Source organism: Eubalaena glacialis, chromosome 7, assembly GCF_028564815.1.
Source record: "Eubalaena glacialis isolate mEubGla1 chromosome 7, mEubGla1.1.hap2.+ XY, whole genome shotgun sequence".
Lineage (NCBI taxonomy): Eukaryota > Metazoa > Chordata > Mammalia > Artiodactyla > Balaenidae > Eubalaena > Eubalaena glacialis.
Window position 1 is genome coordinate 56983715 of NC_083722.1, and position 26360 is coordinate 57010074.

General features: G+C 40.1%; 1 long non-coding RNA gene across 1 annotated transcript in view; it reads left to right on the forward strand.

Moving 5' to 3' along the window:
• Positions 1-12145: 12145 nt before the first annotated feature.
• Positions 12146-26360, forward strand: part of LOC133094586 (uncharacterized) — a 120144-nt gene continuing 105929 nt past the window's right edge. The window contains exon 1 of the long non-coding RNA XR_009701476.1: positions 12146-12171. This is a non-coding gene — a long non-coding RNA (uncharacterized LOC133094586). The remainder of the gene's footprint in view (positions 12172-26360) is intronic.

Below are 26360 nucleotides of genomic sequence, written 5' to 3' on the forward strand. Positions count from 1 at the left end.
TCCTGCAGTTTCCCACATTCTGCCTGCACCTCTGTAAGGAGCCCTTTCCATAAGTGACACCTGATTTATTTGTAGCATCTATTTCCTGCTTGGATCCGAATGGATAAAACAATACTAAGGAAATCAATGAATCAGATCAAGATAATTTTAGATGGTGAAAATAAAATATTGAAAAGAAAACGGGGGCTTCCTTGGTGGTGCAGTGGTTAGGAATCCGCCTGCCAATGCAGGGGACACGGGTTGGAGCCCTGGTCCTGGAAGATCCCACATGCCGCAGAGCAACTAAGCCCGTGCGCCACAACTACTGAGCCTGCGCTCTAGAGCCCGCGACACAACTACTGAGCCTGCGTGCCACAACTACTGAAGCCCGTGTGCCTAGAGCCTGTGCTCTGAAACAAGAGAAGCCACTGCAATGAGAAGCCTGTGCACCGCAACAGAGTAGTCCCTGCTCGCCACAGCTAGAGAAAGTCTATGCGCAGCAACGAAGACCCAACGCAGCCAAAAATAAATAGATAAATAAATAAATTTATAAAAAAAAAAAAAAAGAAAACGGTAAGGTGATAACAGATTGGAGGGGAAGTTTGAATGCTAAGAAGAAAAGAACAAGGAAATGATCTAGGGAAATGCCATTTTGTGAAGCAGAAGAAGCAGCTGGTGCAAACTTCTTACGAGTGCTTGAATCACAGAAGGGCCGCTGCAGGCTGCCTGGCAGGGAGTAAGATAAGATGAGTGGGTTTACCCGTGGCCTTGTAGACACGTGGTGTTTCATTATAGATGCAACGGAAATATTTAAACAAGGATGGTGTAATCTAATGTGTGATTAAAAAAATCACTCTGGCCATTGTTTGGACAGGGAATATTTTGGTGGTGTTTATTGCAGTGATGGGCAGGTCCTCAACCTGAAGGCTGTGGCTGGGTGTCGTTCTGGTATCTTCCAGTGGAACTTTGGGGAAGTTACTGGACTCAGGTCTGGTTTGAAGCCATGTTAGAGTTGGTAGGGGAGATGGTGATGATTGGAATTAGGTTTCATGAAATCTTTGGTGCATTCCATTGGATTTTACACCAAGAGGACATTGCATTTCTTTACTTCTTTGGGAGATAGTGTCTCATTTTCTACATTTTAACACTTCTAAAGTTTTAAAAGCTATAATCTACCCTCTCTTTAGACAGTCAAGAGTAACAGCTAGTTTCTGGGTATATTTTTCTATCTGGTTTCTGTGAGAGCAGAAAATCTGGCATGAGCTTGTGATTATGCTTTGATTGCGCTGACTGGTGTTGATTGCATTCTCTGTGCAGCTCTGGATTGTTCCTTTGGGTTTCTTGGTCTGGGCACTGTGGTTAACTTTTGTATTCTATTTGCAGTATTTCAGCCACATTCATTTGCAGCCCACACCTTATAAAGGCTGGTATTCATTCTCCCTGCCCCCACCTCCCCACCCCTAAACACACACGTGTGCAAACACACGCACACACACACACAGACACGCACACACTCACTCTTAACCTGGTAGTAAAGTCAGATCCTTGTCGGCCTCTTGCGATTATTCCCAGCATCCTGGAAGATGCTCTTGAGCTGGGACTGCATTGCAGGCTGTCAGAAAATTTTGACAAAACTCTTCAACCACCTGCCTTTGTGTATTTAGGATTTTCTTTTCTCCCAGCTTCTGTGTTTCACTTAGTTTTGCCTGTTTCCTGTGGTATATGTGGTAAGTTCTTTTGGTAGGGCTACACAGAGTTTAAGACAGAACCATAAGCATACATATGTGTCATTCATTTATTTAGCAAATATTTACTGGCTGCCTTATATGTAGCAGGCCCTGTGCTAGTGAGTGATGAGTCTTTGTCTTCAAGGAACACATGATGTCCTGGGGAACTTAAGCATCTAAGCCAATCATTATAATTCAGTATGATAAGTGAAATAGAAAGATGATGACTGTCATAGAAGCAGTGAAGTGCAGTGGTTGACAGCCCAGATGCTGGAGCCAGACAGCCTTGGTTGACATCCCAGCCTCACTGCTAACTATCGCTGTGTTTCTGGGCAAATTACTTAAACAGTCTGTATCTTATTTTCCTTATCAGGGAAAAGGAAATGCTGTAAAAGTGTTAAGATAGTTAATATAGCAAAACAGCCATAAGAATGCCTGGCATTTAGAAATTGGCTCAATAACCATTGTCTATTGTTATTAATATCCCTCAGAATACTCATGGGATTAAACTTTGAAAAGGAGGATAGAACTTAATATGGGTTGGTTACTACTTGGAATCTGGAGGACTTTTCAGAGCAGTTAATAAGAAGCCAGTTTCTGGTTCATGAGATTATTTTTAGTAACTAAAAATACAGTATTGGACCCTTAAAGATACTTTCAATATATCTCTCCCCTTGCATTCATGCTTTAGACTCAAACCTTCTGTACCTGGCTTGCTATGTTGCAAAAAGAAATGAATCTTTTCTGTTTATTAATAGAGCCAGTTGTACTATTATAGGGAACATTTTTCATCATGTAATTTTGCACTCTGATGCCTACCACTTTTAAAATTAGCTGTCTTCCTCTGGCTTTCTAAGGAAATTGGTGACTGTAAAAACTGGATATGTTGGTTTTAATTCCCATTTTTCAGCATTGCACCTTCTAAGCAGAATATGCAGGTAGAGCCTTCAGAAATGCCTGTGAGTATGAAGGCTAGAAAGCACTAGCCTAACCATCAGCAGCCTTCCCACCCACCAGTAATCCCAACCTTCCAACGTTCTTCTGAAATCATTACACCTGCTAAGCTCTTATTGACACATCCTTCTCCTTGGCATCTTGAGGGACCATGTCTAAGACACCTTTGAATCCTCCTTAACTGGCACATATTAGCTGCTCAGTCACTGTTGAATAAACAGATGAGTAAATGACTTTAGTGTCTGGGTCTGTCATAAAATATGTTTAGCTCCTACTCACTTAAAGAACTTACTTCTCTCTCTGACATAAATGGTACCAATGTTTTCTTAGGTCAGTCTCCCAAGCCAATAGAAGTAAAATCAAAAATAAACAAATGGCACCTAATCAAACTTATAAGCTTTTGCACAGTAAAGGAAACTATAAACAAAATGAGAAGACAACCTATGGACCGGGAGAAAATATTTGCAAATGATGTGACCGACAAGGACTTAAATCTCCAAAATATACAAACAGCTCATACAACTCAGTAGCAAAAAAACGAACAGTCCAATCAAAAAATGGGCAGAAGACCTAAATAGACATTTCTCCAAAGAAGACATACAGATGGCTAATAGGCACATGAAAAGGTGCTTATCATCGCTAATTATTAGAGAAATGCAAATCAAAACTACAATGAGGTATCACCTCACACTGGTCAGAATGGCCGTCTTTAAAAAGTCTACAAACAATAAATGCTGGAGAGGGTGTGGAGAAAAGGGAACCTTCTTACACTGTTGGTGGGAATGTAAATTGGTGCAGCCACTATGGAGAACAGTACGGAGATTCCTCAAAAAACTAAAAATAAAGTTGCCATATGATCCAGCAATCCCGCTCCTGGGCATATATCCAGACAAAACTATGATTCAAAAAGATACATGCATCCTTATGTTCATGTAAATAGCAGCACTATTTACAATAGCCAAGACATGGAAACGACCTAAATGTCCATCAGTGGATGAATGGGTAAAGAAGATGTGGTATATATATATACATATATATATATATATATATATATATATATATACACACACACAATGGAATATTACTCAGCCATAAAGAAGAATGAAATAATCCCATTTGCAACAACATGGATAGACCTAGAGATTATCATACTAAGCAAAGTAAGTCAGAAAGAGAGACAAACACCATATGATATCACATATATGTGGAATCTAAAATAGGACACAAATGAACATATCTACAAAACAGAAACAGACTCACAAACGTAGAGAACAGATTTATGGTTGCCAAGGGGGAGGGGTGTGGGGGAAGGATGGATTGGGAGTTTGGGATTAGCAGACACAAACTATTGTATATAGGATGGATAAACAAGAAGGTCCTACTGTGTAGCACAGGGAACTATATTCAGTGTCTTGTGACAAACCATAATGGAAAAGAATATAAAAAAGAATGTATGTATATATATAACTGAGTCACTTTGCTGTGCAGCAGAAATTAACACAACATTGTAAATCACCTCTACTTCAATAAAATTAATTTAAAAAAAAAACTGACTTCGGTCTCTCCTTCCTTTTTCTGTATCTTACTTGTAGACAAGAAACTATAATATTTTATCCCCCAGGTGGGACTGCTGAGGACAGCGGTGCTGTTTTAGTTTTGCATAGATGTGTCCAGACAGGAAGACAGCTTGGCACTGAAATTCAGCCTATGCTCTGCTCACCAAGCCATGCGCCCTGGTAGGTAGCTCCATCTAATCGGAGGTGGAGCTGCCTTTTTTCCCCCTGGCACAACTGTTCTATGGCCACTTCAAGTGTCCGTGGGGCTTTTCTCCCCCATGTATGACAGCCCGCCCCCCCCCCGGTACCTTGTACTCACTGTTCTGCTCGGGGTGGGGGGAGAGCTGTATCTAATTTGTGTACAGGCACCATATAGTCTGCTAGTGGCAATGGTAGTAAATTCAGGATTTCATCATCCTGTTCCATGATTACCAACAGCTGAAGGAGAATATGAAGAGTAGATAAATTCCCTGTTTCATTAGGCCTGTTGCCCCAAATAAAGATCTGTCACAGTATGAATACCAGCTTCCTCTTGTCACCCACCCCATGGTCTAGTATACACTTCAGAGCAGTCGGCTGTTATTTTCAAGTGGTTTCATAATCATATAGATAACTCGTGACAGTCCTTTCCTCTCTACCAGAATATTAACTTTAAAAGCATCTCCTACTAATGATGATTTTTTTTAGCACCAACTGTACGTAGGTGAGCTGGAAGGAATTTAAAAGTAAAGGTCTCATGTAATCCTTAATTGCCCTCTCAACCAAGATTTTCCAATTCCTGCACCCACTGAATCTGTTTTGAGAACTGCTGATTAGAAAACATGAATAACTTGTATTTTTTTCTCTGTGCATCTCCTGTTTGCTCTAATGACCAATAAATGGGCTGGAGTGCAGGAGGCTGCACATCAGCCAGGCCCTCAGGGAGTTCCTGCTGGGATGGGAGGGGTGGTACAAAGGTGCAGGGGAACTGGGCCCAGCCTTCCCGGGTGCCCGTCCAGCCCACGGCCAAAGGCTTCATGCAACTAACCTTACTTCTCTCTTGGCTGGTGGCAGGATTTCAGTCATTTTTAAATCCCCCCCCCCCATGATGGATTATAGGGTTCAAGTGGGCAACCTTAATAAAAGAAGGAGGCTGGTGTGCTAAAGGATGTGGTGGAGATGGGAATGGACAGGTGAGCGCTTGCTCCTAAAGGAAGCAGTAGCCAGCCCCACCCCCGCGGTGTTTCTAGGCATTGCAGTATTTTCAGAGGAAACTGGAAATGCTAGTTTTTGACGTGAACTCTAATGAATTTTTAAATGTTGGCCTGAATTATTTTGAAGCAATATGGGACAAATGAAACACTTCTGGATGGGATTCAGCCCTCCTGCTGAGAGTTTGTGACTTCTGAATAGTGGGGGTATCTGCAGGGCAAAGTCCTGGATTGTCCTATTTTAGAATGATTCCCACCAGGCCCTCTAACCACCTGGTTGGGTGCAGTCATGGTGTTGGGAGGTTGGGAAGCGTGAGGCTAAGGATTGATGCGGGGGGGCACTCTCCCATGAGGACGGGTGTGATGAGAAAGGGCCGGGGGGGATGCTTATTCATGGAACAGAGTCCCGGCCTCTGGAAGAGGTGGCCCGGTGCTGTGCCGCGTATCACCCCGAACTGCACACCCAGCGAAGAGCTGACCATACCCACCCCCTGAGCAGGAGGGGGCCTAGTGTTTCAGCCAGGGTTCTGCACAGAGATAGGAACAAGAGGAGATATGCAGATATACATGTGCGTGTGTGTATAATGTATATTTATGTAACATTTTTAAGTACTTATATTTATAAATATAGAAAAGATGTATACGTGTGTGTGTGTGTGTGTGTGTGTGTACACAGATAGATGATTTATTTTAAGGAATTGGGTCATGCAGTTGTGGGGCTGGCAAGTGTGGAATCTGTAGGGCAGGCCCTCAGCTTGCGAAGTCAGGCAGTATTTCTACGTTACAGTTTTGAGGCAGAACTGATCTCTGGAGAGCCCCTGTTTTTGCTCTTAAGTCCTCAACTGATTGGATGAGGCCCACCCACTTTATCTAGGGTAATTTCCTTTAAGTTCACCACATCTACCTAATACCTTTCCAGCAACACCAAGGTTAGAGTTTGATTCAATAATAGGATACAGCAGCCCAGACAAGTTGATACATAAAGCTGACCATCACACTCAGGGTTAGTGGTGTTGGGAGGTTGGGGAGCATGAGGGTGGGTGCTTCCAGAAATATGGTCAGTAAAGCACTGAGCATAGGCCCCACACACTCCGTAACATGGCATTGAATGCAATAAATCACCTCTAATCCCAGCCAGAGGAGGAACTGTCTTGCAGTGAATAAAGTTAAAGCTTCAAGCCCACTCACGTGCAAGGGTCCTTCCAACGTGCTGTACCTCCTTTTGTGTTCATAACATTGAATTCTTTTTCTTGGTCATCGCTTATTGTATAAGCTCCAGATCCCTCAAAACCTGACCTGCTTCAGCTGGCTCTCCTACTAGTTCTGTGTGCCCTCCGGCCAGCCCTTCTGTGTTTCAGAGCCTCAGTTTCTTCATTTGTAAATTGAGGAAGAGAATTCTAACCATCCTTCTGGGGTACTTCCCAAGGATAAGAGACTGTGCAACTATGAACATATAAAAAATCTAAATGCTTTCTCCTAGTTTCTGATCCTCAGAAGTGTTCTAATATTAGTATTTTATTAGCTAAAACCATAGCACCAACTTCTTGTACTCAATAAGAAAGGTAATTTAAAGTGTGAGAATGTATAATCCCCCATCCCCAAGGGGTATAAAGAGCTCTTTTCATTTTGAATAGCTGGCTTTCCAAACGCTTCATATTGGAAACGCAGGAAACATCATATAGCTGGGTCTGTGGTACCCAGGGCCCCTCATTTGGTGTCGCTGGAGCCTGGCCTGTGCTGAGGGTCTTGCACACCTGCTTCTCAGCCTGCTCCTCACAGCAGCAATGTGGCAAGTGTCAACCATCCCATTTTCCAGATGAGGAAACTGAGGCACAGACAGGTTAAGTTTAACTCACCCAAGGTCACATAAACAGCAGAGCTGAATTCAAACCCTGTGGGGTGCTGTCTGTTAGCTGAGGTCTAGAGGTAGAGAGGCAAATGAGAGCGGCCACCTGGAGCCTTGAGGAGAGGGTTTGCTGATGGCAGCAGCCACTTTACAAGCAGACTCAGGTCCTGAGCACCTGCTGGGAAAACGAAGTCCTCTGCTGCCTCTCAGGGAGCCACCTCAGGGCCACTCTGGATGGTAGTGCAGGGCGCACACTGCCCAAGGCTCCTGATCCTCGGCTAGTGGCGGCTGACATCTGCAGTGGCCCAGAGAGGTGCCTTTTTTCTCCCTCACACAGGTCATTCTGTAGAGTTGGGGCCCTGGCCAGCCTGCACAGAATTCTTTCCATTCTTTGTACAAGTCCCTCCCTCATGCCATTTAACACACTCTCCCTGGTCCTTTGTACACATTTGAATCTTGCCCATTTCATGGGCCGACCCCTTCATGCAAATCCTCCTCCACCTTTGTGGTTCGTTCTGCAGCTCCACTTCATTTATTCACTCATCAACACACATGTATTAATCATTTACTAGACGCCCAGTACTGTTCTAGGAGTTGGAGTTAGGGTAAGGGTAAACTCAGAGGTGAGTGAGAAAGAGGCTTAGACATCAGGAAGTTCAAATCCATGGAAGGAAATGAGTATCAGAAAATAGTCATGACAATAATAAAGTTGTGTTGCATGTTCACTATGGGCTGGGAATGTTCTAAGTGCTTTGCTTGCATTAATTCATGTGAACCTTCCAATGATCCCAGGAGTGTTGGTAAGATGAGTATTCCCATTTTATATTAGATTGAACCGTGTGAGATTGCTGTTGTGATTGATGTAGGTCAGAACAGTCCTAGACCGGCGGTTTAATACGGTTCAGCCTAAGAGATGTGGACCCTCGTGCAGTTACACGCCCAGTGCGCCTCACACTGTAGGTGATGGAGCTGAGGCCTGGACCAGGAGCCCGCATGCCCCCCCTGGTGCTGAGCTGCCTGGACTTTTATGCTCAGAGGAGCGGCCCTGCCTGGAGGTGGGGGATGGCTCGGCTAAGGGGCACCTGTGCTCTTATTTCCTGCTCTTTGACTCTGTGGCTGAACCTGTGTTCCAGGGTTATCCAGGGTGGAACCTCCATATCTACTCATCTCCTGCATCATAGCACCTGGTCCAGGGCTGGGCTCTTAGGAAACACTCTGTAAAAAATTTTTGTTTGATTAGTACTTTTACTGTCAGTGTGTCTAAGTTTTCTGAGAGAGAAACATGTGGAGAAAGAAGAGTACAGGCTGAAGATAAGAATTCAGACTTTAGAAGGAGGGAGAGAAGAAATTCGAGAAGGAACTAAAATAACTAAAATTTTCTCCGAGTCAATAGTAATTAATAATAACAAGTGATTAATATTATAATAATCTAAACTAAAAGGTCCTGGAGAGGTGAGGATTGGATGTTTAGAGTATGAAAAACAAGTGAATGTGATTTGTGAAGGAATACAATTTTTATGGCATCTTGAAAGATACCCTTGAATGATGCAAGTGTCGTTCTCACAGAAAGAAGTCTCAAAAAGTGCTTGGTGTCTAAAGTGTATGTTAGAACTGAAAAAATGATCTAAAGAAAAGAGATGGGTAGAGATTAGAGCAGAGTATCAAGATTTCAATATGTTTCCATAGATTTACTTTGCGGCAGAAACCCCTTTATTCACACTTCGTGACTGTTTTCACCAAATAGTACATTCTTGTGTGCATATAATGGAGAATCCATTGATGATATATACATATGCTCATTCTAACATAACCTAAATCTGCTAATTATGCAGTAGTTTGTGTTGGTAACAGGATTTTATACTTCTGCCTTCTAGCCTAGTCCTACTTTTCTTGCCAGCCATGGAAACATAAAGGAATGACTGAAACTTTCTGTAAAATTTATGAGATAGTCTTATTTTTATGAGAAGAGGTTCACCCTTCAACACACCCTCTGGTAAATTTTACATTTTCCTCAGATTAGGTTAAATCACAGCAGACAACTAAAAATCATGTTGTTATTCTCCTTAAATTCAATTCTAAACAAGTGCACTGAGGTTTATAAAGTCCCCAATAACTGTCTTTAATATCCAGACTTTGAAATATCCCAGTGTGTGGTCAAAATGCCACTAGGTATGTCGTGCTCAAATGGGGGAGGGGAATTTTGCCCCTCCTCTGGGACATTTCTGGTTGTCACAACTGCAAGAGTGGAGGTTGCTGGTGGAATCTAGTGGGTAGAGGGGCCGGGGACTTGTTTTTAAAACTGAAAAATATATCTTATTTGAAAGCATGTTATACTTTTGACCTCATTTTTTTGATCTAAAGAGTTTCACCTCTGTTCTTGGAACTCTATTCTTAGAACTCATGAACAAGGCATGAACCAGAACTAGGAAGTTTTAAAGTCTACATATATTTTTGCTGAGTCAATAAATGTGTCTTATGCTTTAAAATCTTCATAAAATTCTGAGGAGCCTTTCTGAACAACCCAATCTATTTTCTGGACAAGAGACATTTGGGGGCAGTTTCCACCTTTTGTGTAAACCTCTTTCTTCAGGTTTGTCTCAGACTGCACTGTCTTGCCTCCAAGCAGCCGCTTTCCTACGCATCTCCTCCGTGGCTGGAGTGCCTTGTTTTCTGTGCACAGAGATGTGTCTACTGGAAGCATCTTCATCTTTTTCCAGTAGGTGATGCCTATAATCTGCGGGGTTCTGTCTCATGATGTGCAGACGGTGAACTTTATCATGGACTTCCTTGCTTTGCTTTCTGAATTGTGATCAGGGATCATTTAGACACGCTCCTCTTCAGAGCCCCTACCACTTGGTTTCTAGCTGTAGTTCTCCCAAGGCCTGAGGCCAGATGCACAGGTGCAAAAGACACCACCACTGCCCTGCATCTTGTACCCACCTCTGGTGATCTTTCCCTTCACCTTCTTGTGAAGTAGAATATGCTACAGCGTAGCCTGCCAGGCCATCCTTCACGCTGGTTTTTGGGAGTTGTTGAAACTGGGGTAACTATCACACCCTCTATTTTTAATTTAATTTTTTATTTTATATTGGAGTATAGTTGATTTACAGTGTTGTGTTACTTTCTGCTGTACAGCAAAGTGAATCAGTTTTACATGTAGATTTATCCATTCTTTTTCAGATTCTTTTCCCATATAGGTTATTACAGAATATTGAGTAGAGTTTCATGTATTATACAGTAGGTCCTTGTTGATTATCTATTTTGTATATAGTAGTGTGTATATGTTAATCCCAAACTCCTAATTTATCCCTCCGCCACCAAGTTTCCCCTTTGGTAACCATAAGTTTGTTTTCTAAGTCTGTGAGTCTCTTTCTGTTTTGTAAATAAGTTCATTTGTATCACTATTTTTTTTTTAGATTCCACATATAGGTGATATCATATGGTGTTTGTCTTTCTCGGTCTGGCTTACTTCACTTTGTATGATAATCTTTAGGTCTATCCATGTTGCTGCAAATGGCATTATTTCATTCTTTGTTATGGCTGAATTAACATTCCATTGTGTATATGTACCGCATCTTCTTTATCCATTCATCTGTTGATGGACATTTAGGTTGCTTCACAACCTCTTTTAAAAGGCATCTGACAAGATCTTTCTTGGCTGATAACATGATGATCTAGCCATTATCCTGTGTTTGTGAGAATTTCCAAGCATTCAGTACTCAGCATGGTCTGGTCTTGGCCTCTATTTCAGTCGTGTCACTTGGAGGAAGCCATTTCTTTGGGACTTTACCAAACTCCAGCCTGCTGCCCTGGCTTGGCACAGACCCTACTGTGATGCTTCAAAACCACTTCATATTTACTGCTCTTCCACAAATTATGAGGAATATTTGTCTACTCTAGATAAAGGTTGGAAATACTTAAATAGTATAAAGATTGGAAATTACTTATAATGTTGACTGTTAAAAATTTAGGCACATTGTTCTATGTATGTCTGTGCATAGGTGGACTTGGGCATTGTTTTTTGTTTGTTTGTTTTTTTACAGAAAGAAGAACATACTGTTATTCAGCTTAATTTACAATACTTACAATATAGCAATCATTTACCCATATCCTTATGTAGTTTGGGTAACATTTTTAATGACTGCATAGTATTAACAGTTAGCTGGACCACGCACACACACACACACACACACACACACACACACACACGTGTTCCTTTACAGTAGCTTTTGTTTGGTGTTTACATCTGTGTCACCTCCCATTGTGACAGGCCCTTAGGCATGTGTGCACACCTCTGGTGGCTTATCCGAGAGGGTAAAGTCTTAGACGTGGAAGTGGTTAGTAAAAGGCCTTTTGATGCATGTTGCCAACAATCTCCAAAAAATGTTTGCCACTTACTTCATTTTCTTATTCTGAATTGGCTAAAACTTCCAGCCTTCATCCTTGATTTTTTAAAATCTTTCTTTCAATGAGGATTTTTTTTAACTCTCACTATTAAGGATATTATGTTATAGAAGTGTCTGCTATTCCAATTTTTAAAAGTGTCTTAATTAGGAATGGATGCTGAATTTTATCAGCTGCCTTTTGGGCATCTGTCTATGTTATCATATCATTTCTATCACTTGATTTATCAATGTGAGGGAGTATGTTCATGTGTCATCCTTGCCTTCCTTGCCCTTTGGGCTTTCGAGGCTTCTCCTTGCTCAGGGGGCATGGGCATCCTGTGAGAAGGGAGGTGCAGTGATGCTGTGGGCTCAGGGCCTGTTAGAGGGGAGGGGGCATGTACTCCATCCCTGCACAGCTGACTTTTCTCAAAGTTCTTTGTCCCCAGTTTCAGTGATGGTGCCTGGAGTGTGTTTCCTGGTTCAGGACCTGTGGCCTGAGTGCTGTGGATAGAAGGAGGGATGACTTGATACCAAGTAAGGTTTCCTATCTTTCTTGACACACTTTCTTACCCACTTTCTCACTGGAACCTCACACTTGAGAGGTGCTGGTAAGACATTTTAGCATTTCCTGGTTACACTGCACTGCTTTCTCGGGAAGGGGAGTTAATGCCAAATTTTGCTATATTCTTTTAGCTCAAAGGAGATCATTTATGGCACCTATACCTTCAAGTTTTTGCTGGAAATGTGGGACCATTGCCTCATGTCATTGTTGATGATAATGATGATATATTGTTGATTTGATTTTGTTCATTTTATTTTTTTGTTATTAATTTATTTTATTTTAGTTTTTTTATTGAAGTGTAGTTGATTTACAATATTGTGTTAACTGATTCTGTTCATTTTTATCACTGATTAGGAGAATGAATTTTAAGCCTACACATATAGTGTGGGATACCCCAGGACAGTTGGATAAAGCTTTCTAATAAGGAAAAAAATGATAATGAATTTAATGTACAGCCTTAAACATGTGTTGGATAACGAAAAAAGCCTTATAAAAACATGCTAATGCTGCATACTGGCACTATCTGAAAAATTTTGATTTTAGCCACTCCAATTATTTCAATTACTATCTGAGCCTGGAAATAATTTCCTGAAAACTATATTAAATATTACATGATTTACCTTCTTAAAAGTATAAAAAGAATAACATTTGACGATACCATTTTAGACCTTTCTGTATACTAGACCTTGTACAGTAGTGAATTTTAAGCTTAGCTCCTGGTAGAAATTTGGTGTCCACAGTTGACATATGCCCAGAGATTTCAGTAGTTCTAGGCATCTTTATAAATCTGTGAAAACGTACATGGGAAATCTTGTGAGTGCAGGCAGTGAACTTCTAGACACGTGTTCCTTTGCAGTGAAAAAATATAATTTGAAACCTATGGTGTGTCAAACACAAGAAGCCAAAGTCACTATGATGTAATGAAAAACAAATTTAAGTTGAGTGTTTTGAACAACTCCAGAATATCCAGGGCTGTGGAAGTTATCAAACAAGGTGTGATCTGAGGGCAATCTTTGTGGACGAGGGGAAAACGGCTGAATGTTGACAGTGAATGCAGGTTTCAACAGTCAGCTTTACGAAAGCCCTATATTTGCCACAGTCCTCAGTGGGGTTGATCACACTTCTAATAATGCTTGTGAATCTGTGTTTCAGAGCTACTCTAAAGGTGAGAAAATCATTCACAGAGTACTCATTTTAACTCATAAGCTTTAAGCGATGTCATAATGGATTGATCACCTCATTCAAAAAATTTTGAAAAGTGCGTATTTTGATTGAAATATAACCAGAGACTGTTTCAAGTTTTTTAAGGTAGTAATCTCACATAATCACATCATCTTCAGTGTGATAGTGTGGAAATTGCAGATTGAATACAGCCCTTCTTTTCTACATTCAATGAATATATTGCTGTAAAGCTGTATGTAAGTCACATTTAAAAACCGATTGAATCATTTTTGATATGTTAGAGGACCTCACTGTGTGAAAGAATACATTTGGGAAAGACTTTATGGACTGATGTGTCATCTCCTAGTTTATAGTATTTCAGTGTGGATTTTCTCAGACTTGTTTCAAGTGTCCACTTGTGGTTAATCACTCTGACATCCTGACGTGACTTACCCACGTTGGATGTGAAAGCAAAACTGAACACACAGTTAGCAACTAGGAGAAGGAACAGATTACTGCACGTGTATTTTATTTTGTCTGATTTTTATTTTTTCAAGGTTACATATAATTTTAAATTCACACAATCCTGCAAAACTCACCATGAATGACAGTAGCCCTCTCAGCTCCATTCCTAGTCGCCAGAGCCAACTGCTTCCAACTTTTAGAGCTGTTTCTTCTGTTTAATCTCCATGTTTCCAAAAAACAAGTTTATACTCCTACTTCTTTTTTTTAAGTGTTATTGAAGTATAGTTGATTTACAATGTTGTGTTAATCTCTGCTGTACAGCAAAGTGATTCAGTTATACATATATATATATATATATATATATTCTTTTGTAAATATTCTTTTCCATTATGGTTTATCACAAGATATTGAATATAGTTTCCTGTGTTATACAGTAGGACATTGTTTTTTTATCCATTTTATATATAATAGCTTGCACCTGCTAATCCCAAAACCCCAATCCTTCCCTTCTCCACCCTCCTCCCCCTTGGCAACCACAAGACTGTTCTCTATGTCTGTGAGTTTGTTTCTGTTTTGTAGATATGTTTATTTGTGTCGTATTTTAGATTCCACATATAAGTGATATTGTATGATATTTGTCTTTCTCTTTCTGACTTACTTCACTTAGTATGGTAATCTCTAGGTCCATCCATGTTGCTGCAAATGACATTATTTCATTTGTTTTTATGGCTGATTAGTATTCCATTGCATATCTGTGTGTATGTGTGTGTGTGTATATATATATATATTCCATTGCATATATATATATATATATATATATATATATTCCACATCTTCTTTATCCATTCATCTGTCGATGTATACTCCCATTTCTTGATGTATTTTTTTAGTTTTAGGTATTATCTATTAATGTTCTCCTTTGGCAAATAAGGATTTAGCTCTTCCCCTCATCCCAAGTCAGACACCTCCCCTATTATAGGTGTGTCATGATGTTTTTAAAAAACAGTATTTAGGTTTATAATATTTGATTATGTAAGTGTGATAGGATATTAAATTCTGTTTCATCAAAGGTGCTAGGTAACAAAAGACAGAAAATTCCAAGTCAGCTGCAAGACTGAAATGTGTGTCTGAGGACAGGCTGTGCAGGGCAGTGAAGAATAAGTTGCTGTACAGGGGATGCTGCAGAGAGAAAGGAAAGATCCAGTTAAATGGGAGGATATAGGCTGAGTTTGGTGGGGCAAAGACTGCTCAGGTGTGTCCTGTGAACATTCGGGGCCCCAGGAAGGGGGCTGCCTGGAGGCATTGTTACTCCTGCCAAGAAGATGCCCTTGGGTGTGTGATGTAGCTTGACAGCATAAGGGAGTTTGGTGGAGGGAGTCTAGGGGATCTGGTTGTTTTTTGACTTCCAACCATTCCCTTATTCTCTGCTTAACTTGCATCTTTCATCCATATCCATTGCCCCCCATCCTGAGTCCTTTGGGGGCTGGCGGTACAGACCCTCTTGGAAAGGGGGTCCTCATTGCTGAAACACTTCGTCTGGTCTGCTAATTTCAATTCCTCTCCAGCTTTCAAAATTTAATTGTTGTTTTTCTCCTCTTCTTTGTGTTTTTTTTTTGGACTTAAAATTTTTTTCTACTGTTATGATTTGTGGGATTTTGAGCCAGAGTGGTAATAAACATACGTGCTCAACAGACAATATTAGCTAAAATGTCAAAATTTATTAAAACATAAAGATGTACAAAGGCAGTATCTGTCCATAGGGTGAGAAGGCAAATATGTAATTACTTAACTCTTTTGAGGAAACAGAAATATTTGAATATTTCTACTTTTCTCTTTTTTTCTGTCCCTGACCTTGAGTCAGCTGTTTCATCCTTCTTGAAGGTGGAAGGGAAGTTAAATGATCGTATCCGGAGTGGGTAGCCATGCTATTCAATGAAGACTGTGCTCTCTTGAGTAGTGGTCACCATGAAGTCACACTATATATTCTACTGGCACAAATTCAGCTACACCAATTCAACAAAAAAAGAACTTACAAAAAGATGTCCCTTTGCCCCATGGGGCTCCATGTACTCCCTCCCTCAAAGATTTTTTCAAAAACAGAAAAAGAGAAAAACTAAAAAATAAATTCTTGGCGTTTGTGCTTTTAAGGACCCAAGTGCTAGAAATTTATAGTTTAATTAAGAGATTTTGCAAGGGCCATTTTATCTGTACTTAATTTTTGCTTTAAAATATGATTTTAGACCCTATTAGTCTACTATAATTGTTCTACTTTACTACCCAGAGCCAAAATATTGGATGTATTCTTATCCTGTAGCTGTATGGTTTTATGAGAAAAGTTGGGTCTTATAATTCATACAACCTTGGGTTCAAATTCTAGTTATGCCCTAGTGGACATACTATTTAAATTTCCTGAATCTTTGGTTACCTTGCCTCTAGAATGATTACAGTTATAAGCTACTTAATAGGTTTATTTTAAGAATTAGTATCAGGCACTATTTTAAGCACTATGAAGTGCTACAAAAACAGTAGATTCTTAAAAGATTAATTTGTTGGACCCATGGCTGAAAGTTCATTTATTATCTTTCATGGATCACGTATCTCATTATTTTCAGGATTTTGAGGTAGGCCTAAGAATATTCACATTTATTGAGCCCTTATTACCTCACATTGTCCTAAGTTCTTTATATGTATTGATTTATTTAATTCTTAGAAACACTCTGAGTTAGTTACAGTTGTCATCCTTATTTTATAGATAAGTAAACTGAGGCCCAGAGAGGTTAAATAACTTACCCAAGGTCACTAAAGTGCTAAGGATAGAGCTAGAATTTGAACCCAGAATAATAATAGTATTTCCCAGCCTGATTTAGGAGAAAAGATTAACTCTACCTTTTTCTTATACTTTGACCTTGTGGAAAATTCTTACTTGCATCTCATATTAGTTTAAGGGAAAACACATAAGAAAATTCTTCTGGGAAGAATATGAAATATTATATATAGTTTGCATTTTGGGGGTTATAAATTAAGGAAAGCTAACTCAAACTAATTTAGGCAAAAAGGCGGATTTATGGGAATTCAAAGAATGGTTGACCCAGCAAACTATAGAAAGGGCACCAGTGCAGCTGGGCTCGGGAGCAGCCAGCACCAGGGAACTGAGTCCCACCAGGACTTTCTTTTGTGTTTCCTTTATGTGCACATTGACACTTATGTTTCTCACTGTAGACAGGCATTCTATTCAGTGCAAAAACCATTGCTGTTGATGACCCAAGTTTAACATTTTATAAGACTCTAGCCATGTGAGAAGACTGAGTTTCCTTCCTAGATTCAGTTTAAAAAATCGCCGGAAGGAACTTGTGTCAGGGCCTCATGGTTGAACAGTTAACTGTAGCTTGAGAGTAAAGGCATGAAGTATACAGCTTCTCCTGAGGCATCCTTGTAGACTTGGCATTATGGAGGATGAGGGCAGGTAAATTTGTTAGGAATGCTTTTGGCTGCAGATAACAAAGTAGTGTAAACTAATGGTGGCTTAATACTTATTTACTGTTACAACAAAAAATCTGGAGTTAGGGTTGAACCATTATTTCAATTACAGCATGAGTGACCTTCTATCTTTTCACTCTGTCTTCCCTGGATGGACTTTTCATATTCTTGCTTGTTATCTCTTCATTGTAAGATGTCTGCCAGAGAGGTCCAAGGTTCATGTACATATTCAAGGCAAGAAGAGAAGTGTTTGCATGGTTAGCAGAATTGCTTCTTCCTCCTATCTTTTTCACCTACTTTTTTTGGAAGCCCACACTAGACTTTCCTTTATGACCTGTCAGCCAGAATGGAGCTATGTGAATGTCTCTACCTGTGAGGGAGTCTGGGAAAACAAGCAACTAGCTTACCAGCCTCTGTTGTAAGAGGCAGCACTCTAGTACAGGTTAGGAATGACTGTTACTTTAGCCAGTCAACAATGTCTGCTCAACAGCACATTAAAAGATCATATACCATGATCGAGTGGGATTTATCCCTGGGATGCAAGGTACACTTGGGTTCAACATATACGAATCAATAATTGTGATACAATATTCATTAACAAAATGAAGGATAAAAATCATATAATCATATCAATGGGTGCAGAATGTGGCAAAATTCAACATCATTTTGTGATTAAAAACTCTAAATGAATGATATAAAAAGGGAATGTACCTCAACATAATAAAGGCCATAAATGATAGGCCCACACCTAACATCATACTCAATGGTGAAAAGCTGGAAGCTTTTCCTTTAAGATCAGGGCTTGATCTTAGGGTGCCTGCTCTTATCACTTCTATTCAATATGGTAGAGGAAGTCCTAGACAGAACAATTGGGCAAGAAAAAGAAACAAAAGGCATCCATTTCAGAAAGGAAGAAGTAAAATTGTCTCTGTTTGCAGAATATATGATCTCATATATAGAAAACCCTGAAGACTCCACCAAAAAATTGTTAAAACTAATAAATAAACTCAGTAAAGTTGCAGGATGCAAAATCAACATACAGAAATCAGTTGTGTTTCTATATACTAACAACAAGCTATCTGAAAAAGATATTAAAAGACACTATCTGAAAAAGAAATTAAGAAAACAATCCCATTTATAGTAACATCAAAAAGAATAAAATATTTAGGAATAAATTTAACCAATGAGGTGAAAGATCTGTACACTGAAAAACGTAAAATGTTGATGGGAAAAAATGAAGAAGGCACAAATAAACAGAAAACTATCATATGCTCATAGTTTGGAAGAATTAATATTGTTAAAATGTCCATACTACCTAAAGTGATTTGCAGATTCAATTCAACCTCTATCGAAATTCCAATTGCATTTTTTACAGAAATAGGAAAGCATTTCTTAAAATTCACATAGAACTACAGAAGACCCCAAATAGCTAAAGCAATCTTGATTAAGAAGAACAAAGCTGGAAGCATCACATTTCCTGATTTCAAACTATATTAGAAAGCTATATTAATGAAAACAGTATGGTGCTGTCACAAAAACAGACACATAGATCAATGAAACAGAATCAAGAGCCCAGATATAAACCCATGCAGATACAGTCAACTAATTTTCAACAAAGGTGTCAGGAATACACAATGGGAAAAGTAATAGTCTCTTCAATAAATAGTGTTGGAAAACTGAATGTCCACATGCAAAAGAATAAAACTGGACCTTTATCTCACACCATACACAAAAATCAACTCAAAATGGATTAAGGACTTAAATGTAAGATCTGAAACTGTAAAACTCTTGGAAGAAAGCATAGGGTAAAAACTCCTTGACATTGGTCTTGGCAATGATTTTTTGGGTTTGACACCCAAAACACAGGCAACAGAAGCAAAAGTAGACAAGTGGGACTACATGAAATGAAAAAGTTTCTACATAGCAAAGGAATCATTCAAGATGAAAAGGAAACCTACGGAACAGGAGAAAATATTTGAAGCCATGTATCTGGTAAGATGTTAATATCCAAAATATATAAGGAATGCTTACACCTAAATAGCAAAAACAAAAAAACAAAAACAAAACACAATTAAAAAATAGGCAAAGTATCTGATTAGACTTTTTCCAAAGAAGACATACAAATGGCCAACAAGTACATGAAAAGATGCTCAACATCACTAATCATCACGGAAATGCAAATCAAAACCAGAATGAAATATCACCTCACACCTGTTAGGATGGCATTTATCAAAAAGACTAGAAATAACAAGTGTTGGCAAAGATAGAAAAAAGAATCCCTTGTGCACTGTTGGTGGGAATGTGAATTAGTACAACCATTATGGGAAACAGTATGGAGTTTCCTCAAAAAATTAAAAATAGAACTACCATATGACCCAGCAATCCCACTTCTGGGTCTATATCCAGGAGAAATACAATCACTACCTCAAAGAAATGTCTGCACTCCCATGTCCATTGCAGCATTATTCACAATAGGAAACAATCTAAGTGTCAGTCGATGGATGAATAGATAAAGAAAATGTGGTGTGATGTACACAAACTCAATGGCATATTATTCAACATTATAAAAGAGGGAAATTGTGCCATTAGTGACAGCATGGATGAACCTGGAGGACATTATGCTAACTGAAATAAACCAGACACAGAAAGACAAATACTGCATGATCTTACATGTAGAATCTTACCGAAAAAAAAAAAGAAAGCCAAACTCACAGTAACAGAGAGTAGGATGGTGATTACTGGAGGCTGGGGCGCAGGAGAAAATAGGAGATTTTTTTTTTATATAAAGGAAGAAAGAAAGTAGAATGGTAGTTGCCAGTGGCTGGGGGGAGGGGGGTGGGGAGTTATTGCTGAATGGGTACAGAGTTTCAGTTCTGCAAGATAAAAAAGAATCTGGAGATGGATGGTAGTGATGTTTGCACAACAATATGAATGTACCACTGAAGTGTACACTTAAAAATGGTTAAGATGGTCAATCATAAGGAGAAAAAAGAAAGAAAGAAACAACGGGTGAGAGAGGTAGGTAAACTTGTCCATTGCCATAAGCATGAGAAGAAGGGCGTTAGGCAGATAGTCACATAGATGTGTAGCCCCTAATATATAAAATGTCCTGAACATAGACCTGAGCAGCTGTGAACTGGCCTCAAGGGAGTTGCCAAGCCAGCTGCACTCTGCTTCCCAAAGTGGATTCAAGGCTTTCTGCCTTCAGGCTCTGTTCCTGTGACTCCTTCCCCAACTCTTTTGTTCTTTCTTCTCCTGCAAAAGTGCCAGAACTTTTAACCTTACGTCAAGGCCCATCTCAGTCTGCCAAGTTCATGGTGCCATCCTGTTCCTTTGAATTTATACCGCTTCTGATCACGCAACCATAAGTTATGTCATGTACTACCTGGAGACAACTTACATTTTGCTGTTTTGCCCTATAATTTAGCTTCTGACACCAAGGTGTCTGATGACCCTAATTAGACTGTAGCTTTCTGAAACCAAACAACATTTCCTCTATTACTTTGTAAAGATGTAGTAGAAAGCAGAGCACATAGTTGGTACTCAATTAACTTACATTGGTTAATTCATCTTTATTTAATTAAAACCCAAATTTATCCATGAAGAATAATTTTAATCTCTGGCATGCCTCAACAGTGCTTTAGAAGAGAGAGCAGCACAAAAAAATTCCTTTAATGTGCAGTTGTCTTTCCTAGCTCAAACTTGTGTTTAGGGCTTCTATTTAAATGACATCTTCCTCCTCCAAAACTCTCCTGGTTCATCACTGCGCAGGTAATAATCAATAAAGACTATTTCTTTTTCCATTCCACGCTTTTGATAGGTTTGTGTTATAGACCAAACCGTTGCTCTCCTTGTCCTCTGTGCTATTTTGGTCCTGCCTGTTTTTGAAGAATTTTCAGTAATGCCATGGGTTGTCAAATTTTCCTTTCTCTGAAGTCAAGTGACTATTATGCATGGGCAGAAAGGGAAAGAAAAGAATTTAATGTAAGCACTGCAGCTTTTCAAAAGAAGTCAAGTTCTGCTGCTTGGTGTGAAAGGTGAGATGCTGCTAACAGTGGGGCCAGCTATGGACTCTGTATTTGCTTAGTATTTGATGAATGAAAATGCTATTTGTACTTGAGGATGATAGAATTTGAAATGGTCCTATTCTAGCTTCATAATTTTCTTGAGAGTGTGGCTGCATTTTTTGGTGTCATTTTTTCTTTTCATCTTTGACGTCCGGCTGGTATTTTGAGACAAGAGTGTGATTATGGAATTGGGTTTGAAGGGCAGCACTAAATCATTCTCAGTTGGTACTTGACCTTCATCCTAAACAGAATAGATTTCATGGGAGAAATCAGGTTGGGAAGATATAATTTAATTCTTCCATGGGTCAAGCAGAAAGGTTAAGTCCTTTTAAGTTCTTCATTGTATGATACTGCTTGGTGAGCTTTTTGAGAAGGCAATTTTTAATACAAGAATCATTTTGTCCCTGCCCCATGTTTTTTATTCAATTACTTTAATATACAAACACATTGAAACTAAGTTTTTCTTGCTAGTATTTCTTGCTGTATCTTTTAGGAAATGCTCAATTTTTCTGTTTTGTGAATTAAATCGAAAAATGGTATTGATTCTGTGTTGGCATGCTAGGGGGCAACTACTTAGCACTTCAAAATGTAAGGCTGTGATGTCACTGTTCAAAAATGTTATTGGAGGGGATTCCCTGGTGGCGCAGTGCTTAAGAATCTGCCTGCCAATGCAGGGGACATGGGTTCGAACCCTGGTCCGGGAATATCCCACATGCCGCGGAGCAACTAAGCCCGTGCACCACAACTACTGAGCCTGCGCTCTAGAGCCCTCGAGCCACAACTACTGAGCCCGTGTGCCACAACTACTGAAGCCTGCGCACCTAGAGCCCATGCTCTGCAACAAGAGAAGCCACCTTAATGAGAGGCCTGCGCACCGCAACGAAGAGTAGCCCCCGCTCACCGCAACTAGAGAAAGCCCGCACGCAGCAACGAAGACCCAACACAGCCAAAAATAAATAAATTTATTTTTAAAAATGTTATTGGAAATTGGATTTATTTGTTTCATTCTCCCTCTGCATCTCCGAACAAGATGACAGGAGAGGGCTGTTGAGGGGTTGCTTCTGTACCACTCTGCCTAGGGGTTTATATAACCTCGTGTTGACTGTCCCACCCAGGAGATCGCAGCTTCTCCTTTTTGCCAACGTCTTCCTTCAGGAGGAATCTCTGCTCTCAGCACTCAGATTTGCCATGTCCACAGTATGCTGCTGGTGTTTTTTTTCCCCTAGGAGGAGAAATCTTGTCTCTGGTGGGTGGACTTAGTAGCTGTTAGATGAAGGTACTAACCTCCCCAAACTCTTGCTTTGGATAGTTTCTTTGCAGACATAGTCCTGACTATGTCTCATTTCTTTAATTAAGAAGTATTATTTTTAACCTCTTCTCTAGGCATCATAGCCAATTCTTGTCCCTTTGCCTTCTTTTACCTCCCATCTCTGGACATGTTCAAAATGGAGTGTGTAGCACTACACATGACCTTCTAAGGAGATTGCCATGTAAAGATCCCCTGACCTCTGAGCAGTACCTTTCATGTAAATGTCAGTGTGGTGCTGACCCATTACGGCTCCTGTGACTGTTTCTGGATGCTGGCGTTTGACTTGGCAGTCACTCTACAAGTTCATATTTAGCCTGTTACCAGTCATTTTCCACCCACCCAACTCTTGTTCAAAATGGTTCTTAGTTTACATTCTCCCATCTTTTGTGTATTGGTTTGAAAGGTTCTAGTAACCACTCCCTTCACATGTGACCTGATTTACTTGGTGGGTAGTCTTATTTTGGGGGTGATAGTGGTCACGGGTGTTATGGCACCTTCCTATAAAACTGTAGATTCTCTTTTGGGCTCCTTGCCTTTGGGCGTAGTGAATATAATGATTCATTCACATTTGGGAGTGCTTAACAACGTAATTGTATTAATTTTGTGGAAGGCCTGGGGTCACAAAAAGCCAGCAGCCCTGCGCTGATTCTAGTACACAGCTTTCTTAAAACAAAATAATGATGAAATAGGCGTCTCTAGCATTCCTGGACATGCGAATATAGATAAAGATTTAAAAGGGACCAATGAAGGCAGATATGAAAGGCACAGTTCTCTCGGCCAGGGTTTCACCGTAGGTCCCCTGACCCAGATACAACTCAGAGGCTCATACAAGCCAGCAATCTCAGCGTTCCACAGAATAACTCAGTTTTTGAGGGCAGGTACTTGATTCTCTGCTCTCTCCCCTATGGCACCTGGTACAATGCTTTGTACCTGGTAGGCATTCTCAAAAAATTCTTCAAATGAAGTGATGGGTTCAGAGATAGAGTGAGCAGTAAATGAACTACAGTATGTACCTTACTGAGCACACGAGGCAACATGGTCCATGGCATTGAGGTAGGAGATAGGCCCCAGGCTGAGCAGCTGTAGCTGACCTCCTGCTGATGCTTTGAGATGGGATACCAGCGGGAGCATTGGGCCCTGATTGGGTGCATTCTTGTGGATTTCCCGGCCAGACACAGGCCCTCAGTCTAGGGGAAGGACAAAAGAAAGGAGAAGATGCCAGCTGGAATCCATCTTGGCTGAGAGATGCACGCCCACACCAGGACCAAATGTGGAGATGATAGGCCAGGAAAAAAAAAACCCTGGAAAACTGCCCCTATATAAACAATCTAGGCCACCCCTATGGTGTGTAACTCACTCTGAGTCTGCCCATGTGTTTTTTCACACGTGCTCTGCTTCTAATAAATGCTTTTATCTCTTTCACAATGTTGGTCCCTTTGCTGAATTCTTTCCTCAAAGAAGATGAGAGCTGAGGTCCTTCTTCCAGCTTTTCACTGCAGGAATCAGCGTGGCTGGGACTGGAAGCCAGACCGAGTCCATTCTGACCCTCACTCCACTGTATCACAGCACCACTCTGGCCCCATCACCACCTGTGGGACTTGAGCCCTCCCTACTATTTCTCCAGGGCAGATAGTCTGATTTGCAAACCTTAAACATTAGGTACTAACTTAGAGCTGGCTGCTGTCCCATGGTCGTAGGCTGTGAAGTGTGTTAAATCCATCTTGAAGAAGCAAACCATTCCGAATGGTATAGCTATTGCTCCCTCCCATCTTCTCCATTCTCTTGCCTTGTGTCACCATGACAACACACATCCCTTACGAAGCAGTTGGTTCCATTATCAGGAGAGGTGTAGTGGGGGCTTCATTGCTGCTCTTAGGGTTCATTTTCATCTTGTGGACTTCTCAGCTTCTTGTGTTCTGTCATTCCTCCATTAGCAGCTGGAAGACCCGGATGGGGCCAGTCACTCTTGACATCTCCCAGTCAAGGATGAAGTCTTTCATCTGACCCACAAGTAGTTGAGCATCTGCTCTGTGCCAGCTACCATTCTGGGTGCTGAAGATAGAGCAGTGAAAAAAATGGACAGAATTTCTACCGTTACAAAGATTGTTTCCTAAAGGAAGGAGAGGCAGACACATAAATAACAGTTACATTAAGTCAGATGAGAAGAACTATGGAGAAGAGTAGAGCAGGGAAGGGGAATTGCTGGCAGAGGAGGTCAGGGATGGTCTGCCTGAAAAGGGACATTTGAGCAAAGACCTGAAGCTGGCAAGGAAGAAGGAGACGTGGCAGCTGGAGTTCCCAGCTGGATGTTAGAATTCACTCTGCGCCTGCCCAGATAGAATATTCATAACACACTGGGCCAAGGGTGAACTTTCAGGAATTCTATTATATAGCAAGTGCAGGGTATATTGCAGTGGGACAAAAGCCAAGACAAATGCCATCATATAGTGGAGGATGTTTCTGGATCGCACAATGCCCTGTGCTGCGACCACCCAAGACCCCTGACTCAGGATCCATCACTTATCTCCTGGGCCTCTGTAGTATTTGGATTCCTGACTTTGATTTACAATATCCATTATTTTGAAGAAATACCAAAATGTTTAGAAAGCTGTAGGGGGTGGGATCCAAGTAATGTTTCCAGCTTTCTGCTCCTTTATTGGAATTTAAACTACTTCCCCATCCCTTTTGCTTTCCCCTTACTCCTAAGCCTGATCTTGCACTAGGGCAGTTGGGCTGCCTGAGTTGAGTACATCTTGGTGTTCCAAGACATGAAATCAAATGACTCATTGAGCCAGATACAGTGGCTGGTATGTGTGTGTGTGTGTGTGTATGTGTGTGTGTGTGTATAAAATATGGGAAGCTATGAACATTAAAAGTGCAAGCCAGAAATTGGAGCCATGTTTATGATTCAGATAGGATGATTAGGGAAAGAAAACTTAAAAAATTTAAAAAAATAATCTTTTTTATAATTGGTTTATCTCTGTGGTTATAACCTTTTCTATTAGGAAGATACTTTCTAGACTTAGGTAAAAGAGAGTGTTTCCTGCCTCCTGTGTATCCTGTTGAATTAGATAATATGATTTCTTTTCTTTTTGTTCTTCCAGTTTTATTGAGATATCATTGACATTCAGCACTGTATAAGTTTTAGATGTACAGCATAATAATTTGACTTACAAACATCATAAAATGATGACCACAAGTTTAGTGAACATCCATCATCTCATATAGATACAAAATAAGAGAAAAAGAAAAAAATGTTTTCCTTGTGATGAGAACTCTTAGGATTTACTCTCTTAACTTCTTTCATGTATAACATACATCAGTGTTAATTATATTAATCATGTTGTACATTACATCCCTAGTACTTACTTATCTTACCTTTATACCTTTTGACCACCTGCATCCGATTCCCCCTCCCCTATGTCCTGCCTCTGGTAGCAACAAATTTGATCTCTTTTTCTATAAATTTGTTTGTTTGTTTGTTTTGGAAGTATAATTGACCGACAACACTGTTAGTTCTTGTTATACAATATAGTGATTCAATATTTTGATATATTACAAATGATCACCACAATAAGTCTAGTCACCATCTGTTACTATACAAATATATTACATTATTATTGACTATATTCCCCATGCTATACATTTCATCCTTATGACTCATTTATTTTGTAACCGAAAG